We start from the raw sequence: 6,813 nt of genomic DNA, 5'->3' as shown, positions 1-6,813 counted from the left end.
CTGCATCTATTGAGATAATCATGTGGTTTTTCTTTGGTTCTGTTTATATGCTGGATTATGTTGATTGACTTGCATATGTTGAACAAGCCTTGCATCCCAGGGATGAAGCCTACTTGAGCATGGTGGATAAACTTTTTGATGTGCTGCTGGATTCAGTTTGCCAGTATTTTATTGATGATTTTTGCATCGATGTTCATCAGGGATATTGATCTAAAATTCTCTTTGTTGTATCTCTGCCAGGCTTTGGTATTAGGATGATGCTGGCCTCATAAAATGAGTTGGGGGGATTCCCTCTTTTTCTATTGATTGGAATCGTTTCACAAGGAGTGGTACTAGCTCCTGCAAGTACCTCTGGTAGAATTCGGCTGTGAATCTGTCTGGTCCTGGACTTTTTTTGGTTGGTAGGCTATTAATTATTGCCGCAATTTCAGACCCTGTTATTGGTCTATTCAGGGATTCAGCTTCTTCCTGGTTTAGCCTTGAGAGGGTGTACATATCCAGGAATTTATCCATTTCTTCTAGATTTTCTAGTTTATTTGCATAGAGGTGTTTACAGTATTCTCTGACGGTAGTTTGTATTTCTGTAAGATCGGTGGTAATACCCGTTTTGTCATTTTTTATTGTGTCTATTTGATTCTTCTCTTTTCTTCTATATTATTCTTGCTAGAAGTCTATCCATTTTGTTGATCTTTTCAAAAAACCAGCTCCTGGATTCATTGATTTTTTGGAGGGTTTTTTGTGTCTCTATCTCCTTCAGTTATGCTCTGATCTTAGTTATTTCTTGCCTTCTGCTAGGTTTTGAATATGTTTGCTCCTCTTTCTCTAGTTATTTTAATTGTGATGTTAGGGTGTCAATTGTAGATCTTTCCTGCTTTCTCTTTGGGCATTTCGTGCTATAAATTTCCCTCTACACACTGCTTTAAATGTGTCCCAGAGACTCTGGTATGTTATGTATTTGTTCTCACTGCTTTCAAAGAACATCTTTATTTCTGCGTTCTTTTTGTTATGTACCCAGTAGTCATTCAGGAGCAGGTTGTTCAGTTTCCATGTAGTTGAGCGGTTTTGAGTGAGTTTCTTAGTCCTGAGTTCTAGTTTGATTGCACTGTGGTCTGAGAGACAATTTGTTATAATTTCTGTTCTTTTACATTTGCTGAGGAGTGCTTTACTTCCAAACACTATGTGGTCAATTTTAGAATAAGTGCGATGTGGTGCTGAGAAGAATGTATATTCTGTTCATTTGGGGTGGAGAGTTCTGCAGATGTCTCTATTAGGTCTGCTGGGTGCAGAGCTGAGTTCAATTCCTGGATATCCTTGTTAACTTTCTGTTTCGTTCATCTATCTAATGTTGACAGTGGGGTGTTAAAGCCTCTCATTATTATTGTGTGGGAGTCTAAGTCTCTTTGTAGGTCTCTAAGGACTTGCTTTATGAATCTGGGTGCTCCTGTATTGGGTGCATATATATTTAGGATAGTTAGCTTTTCTTGTTGAATTGATCCCTTTACCATTATGTAATGGCCTTCTTTGTCTCTTTTGATCTTTGTTGGTTTAAAGTCTGTTTTATCAGAGACTACGATTGCAACCCCTGCCTTTTTTTGTTTTCCATTTGCTTGGTAGATCTTCCTCCATCCCTTTATTTTGAGACTATGTGTGTCTCTGCAGGTGAGCTGGGTCTCCTGAATACAGCACACTGATGGGTCTTGACTTTTTAACCAATTTGTCAGTCTGTGTCTTTTAATTGGAGCATTTAGCCCATTTACATTTAAGGTTAATATTGTTATGTGCGAATTTGATCCTGTCATTATGATGTTAGCTGGTTATTTTGCTCATTAGTTGATGCAGTTTCTTCCTAGCATTGATGGTCTTTACAATTTGGCATGTTTTTGCAGTGGCTGCTACCAGTTGTTCCTTTCCATGTTTAGTGCTTCCTCCACGAGTTCCTGTAGGGCAGGCCAGGTGGTGACCATCATGAGTAAACTCCCATTCACAATTGCTTCAAAGAGAATAAAATACCTAGGAATCCACCTTACAAGGGATGTCAAGGACCTCTTCAAGAACTACAAACCACTGCTCAATGAAGTAAAAGAGGACACAAACAAATGGAAGAACATTCCATGCTCATGGATAGGAGGAATCAGTATCATGAAAATGGCCATACTGCCCAAGGTCATTTATAGATTCAATGCCATCCCCAACAAACTTCCAATGACTTTCTTCACAGAATTGGAAAAAACTACTTTAAAGTTCATATGGAACAAAAAAAGAGCCCACATTGCCAATACAATCCTAAGCCAAAAGAACAAAGCTGGAGGCATCATGCTACCTGACTTCAAACTATACTACAAGGCTACAGTAACCAAAACAGCATGGTACTGTTACCAAAACAGAGATACAGAGCAATGGAGCAGAACAGAGCCCTCAGAAATAATACCACACATCTATAACCATCTGATCTTCGACAAACCTGACAAAAACAAGAAATGGGGAAAGGATTCCCTATTTAATAAATGGAGTTGGGAAAACTGTCTAGCCATATGTAGAAAACTGAAATTGGATCCCTTCCTTACACCTTATACAAAAATTAATTCAAGATGGATTAAAGACTTAAATGTTAGACTTAAAACCATAAAAATCCTAAAAGAAACCTAGGTAATACCATTCAAGATAGGCATGGGCAAGGACTTCATGTCTAAAACACCTGAAGCAATGGCAACAAAAGCCAAAATTGACAAATGGGATCTAATTAAACTAAAGAGCTTCTGCACAGCAAAAGAAACCACCATCAGAGTGAACAGGCAACCTCAGAATGAGAGAAAATTTTTGCAATCTACTCATCTGACAAAGGGCTAATATCCAGAATCTAAAAAGAACTCTAACAAACTTACAAGAAAAAAATAAACAACCCCATCAAAAAGTGGGCAAAGGATATGAACAGACACTTCTCAAAAGAAGACATTCATACAAAAAACAGACACAGGAAAAAATGCTCATCATCACTGGCCATGAGAGAAATGCAAATCAAAACCGCAATGAGATACCATCTCACACCAGTTAGAATGGTGATCATTAAAAAGTCAGGAAACAACAGGTGCTGGAGAGGATGTGGAGAAATAGGATCACTTTTACACTGTTAGTGGGACTGTAATCTAGTTCAACCACTGTGGAAGACAGTGTGGTGATTCCTCAAGGATATAGAACTAGAAATACCATTTGACCCAGCGATCCCATTACTGGGTATATACCCAAAGGATTATAAGTTATGCTGCTATAAAGACACATGCACACGTATGTTTACTGCGGCACTATTCACAATAGCAAAGACTTGGAATCAACCCAAATGTCCATCAGTGACAGACTGGATTAAGAAAATGTGGCACATATACACCATGAAATACTATGCAGTCATAAAAATGGATGAGTTCGTGTCCTTTGTAGGGACATGGATGCAGCTGGAAACCATCATTCTCAGCAAACTATTACAAGAACAGAAAACCAAACACCGCATGTTCTCACTCATAGGTGGGAATTGAACAATGAGATCACTTGGACACAGGAAGTGGATCATCACACACTGGGTCCTATTGTGGGGGTAGTGGGGAGGGATAGCATTAGGAGATATACCTAATGTAAATGATGAGTTAATGGGTGCAGCACACCAACATGGCACATGTATACATATGTAACAAACCTGCACGTTGTTCACATGTAACCTAGAACTTAAAGTATAATAAAACAAGAAAAGAAACAAGACTGGCATTTTAACAGCTTCAGATTGGATTAAATTTTCCAAATAATGAACTCTTTTTCAGTCCCTTTTCCTTTGTGCCTTGGAGGATAAACTTAAAAGTTGAAGTAATGGATCAGAAGGACAGTAACTAGTATAAGTTAGACTCCATTTGATGGTATATTCCCTTTCCTGTAGAAATGAACACTCCTTTGTAACCTCAGAATAGTAATGCATGGCTATTCTTCTGCTAAATGGAGTCTTACAGGACACACTCACCCCCAAAAGGGACCTAATCAGTTCCTCTGCGTCACCATCGTCTACCTAGCACCATCCATCAGTATACGCGCAGCAGTAGACAGAGCAGCTGTAGTGTTATAGAAAGAGTTCAGCTTGGGACAAGGAGACTTGGGTTCAAATCTCAACCCTGCCACTTATAAGCTGTGTGACCTCAGGAAACCTACTCATGATCTTTGAGCCTTCCGTTGTCTTATCTATAAAAGAGAGAATTTGAGGATCCAAAAGACTTCTAAATTCCCTTCAGTGGCTAAGGCACTCTATATCCTCGGCACTATCAGGCATATAGAATTACTACAAGGCTAAGCCTGCTCTTTCACTGATGAAACATACAGGCATTCACAACATACTTATAGAGCTCCTATGTGCCAGATATTGCCTTCTGTTTAGGAAAAACCAAGAGCAATAAAACAAAGTCCCTGTTCTCAAGAAATTCACAACCTAGAAAGAGAGAGACAGGTTGAGAAGAAATTTCAATATAAAGCAATGACTGCTGTGAGGAGACTCCTTTCATATAACAGATTGACAATGTTGCAGAACTTATAACTAACAGAGAAGTATGGGGCATTGGATTTTTGAAATTCAGAGAAAATGAGTAGAAGTTGAAATAAATGGTCTTTATGTACATAAAATACTACATTTGAAGTGATGAAGAACAAAATCTAACCCTCACTGGCCACCTGTACTAAGTCACCTATGTGAAGTAATAGACATGGGGTTAGGTTGAAATGTTTAAAATAAAATGAAGAAAGGAGGAAGGAAAGAAGGGAAGGAGGGAGGGTAGAAGGGAGGAAAAAAGCAAACCTTTTACATAGATGAGTGAGTATGGGAAAGCTGCTGTTTATCTCTTACAATTGATTAGACTGCCGTCTTGTATTAAAAAGATTCTGGTGTAATTGGCTAATATAAGTCTTTAAAATATTTATTAAGTATGAGCCAAATGCCCTGAGAAAGAAAAGGTGAGCCCGATACCTTCACTGGGGGCAGAGGAGAAAACCAGGGAACTGCTTAAGGTCGTTTTCTGCCCCCAAACACTATGATACTTTCCAGAATGAGTTGGAATGATAAATGAATGAATAGCCCTCTCCTCAAAATTACCAAGTATAAAATAAAGGGAGTTACCCAAGCTGATCCTGGCATCAAGTGAAACATGGAAAATAATTACTGGAAGATGAAACTAGTCAATTCAATATGCTAAAACATTACAGTGGATGAAACTCCACATGAGATCAGTTACGGTGTTTTATTCTACATTGCATTGCTTCTATTATATTTCTCAGGAAATTACCAGCTCTTTTTTCTTAACAAATTTTGCTTGTTTTATTTTTTAAATGTATATTATTATTGACTATATCAACCTGTTGTGCTACCAAATAATAGGTCTTATTCATTCTTTCTAACTATTTTCTTGTACTCATTAACCATTCCCACCTTCTCCCTCATTCACACTTCCCAGCCTCTGGTAACCATCCTCCTACTCTCTGAGTTCAATTGTTTTGATTTTTATTTTTTATTATATTTTACGAGACTGATTGAAAGTGTTGGAAGAATATAAACTGAAGAACTGTAGAGAGGGTGGAGCAAAGTAGTGTATGCAATACATCTACTTCCTTCAAAAAGTTCTGAGCAACAAGTAAGTGAGAACACGTGATGTTTGCCTTTCTGTGCTTAGCTTATTTCTCTTAACATAATGATCTCCAATTCCATTCATGATATCGTAAATGACAGAAACTTATGCTCTAAGAAGCTTCACTTTTATCCCACCTTGCACGTCTCAGTGATAAGTAGGGAACACAAACATGTTGTTACTTCATTCTGACCTCACTGCTTCTATTTTTGGCTTCCTAATCAACTCAATGAAGAAATGTCCTTATACTGTTGGGTAAGTCTTTGGAAACTGGGTAACTCTTCAATCTTGTGTTGCTTAGAAGTTTTGGGAAGGAAATGGATATAATGCATACACTACTTTGCTCCACCCTCCCCACAGTTCTTCAGTTTGTATTCTTCCAACACTTTCACCCAGTGTCTCAAAATATAATTATTGAGTACTCACTATGTGTGAGGCACTGTGCTGGGCTTTGCCTCTACAGAACTTTGCCCGCAGAACCAAATAAGGAATGCATGCAGAAGCAGTGGTATACAGGTTAAAAACAAAAAACAAAAAACAAAAAAACTACAACTTGAAATTTTATAGTGTTTGCCTATTTATGTGGTGTAAATACACACACAATGGCAAATTTCAAGCTACCAATATGAGGTCACTTAGAGTGGAGGTGAGAATAGATGTATACAATGGGCTTTTGTGAGCAAGTTCCAGAATGACACTCAACAGGCCAGTCAACAAACATTTACTTTACAGACTGATATGTGCCATAATAGATAAACAAAAAAGTACAAGTACTAATATTTATTAAACATTTACTTTGTATATATGTGAGTGCATATGTATATGACCACTAATTAGCCCTGCGTGCATGATCTCGTTTAGTCCTCATCACAACCCCTGAAGTAAGCACTACTCATACCCAAGTTTTACAAAAAAAAGGTAATTAGGCCCAAAACATGATTAAATAACTTGCTCAAATCAAATAGTTAATCAATAATGGAGGTGGGATGTAAAGTCATGTGAGTTCCAAAACCTGCATTTTTAACTTCTATGCTCTATTGCCTCTCTTGGAAAACATGCTAGTTTGAGAGGACCAAAAGGTTTACCTAAACAGACTTGGGAGTAGAGAATCAAAGTCATCCTCTAAAAGGCAGTCACAGCTAAGGCCTAAAAATTTATGAGTTCCGTG

This window comes from Trachypithecus francoisi, unplaced genomic scaffold, assembly GCF_009764315.1.
Source record: "Trachypithecus francoisi isolate TF-2019V2 unplaced genomic scaffold, Tfra_2.0 Lachesis_group8, whole genome shotgun sequence".
NCBI lineage: Eukaryota > Metazoa > Chordata > Mammalia > Primates > Cercopithecidae > Trachypithecus > Trachypithecus francoisi.
The sequence above is the reverse complement of the archived record's forward strand: the minus strand, read 5'-3'. Positions refer to the sequence as shown.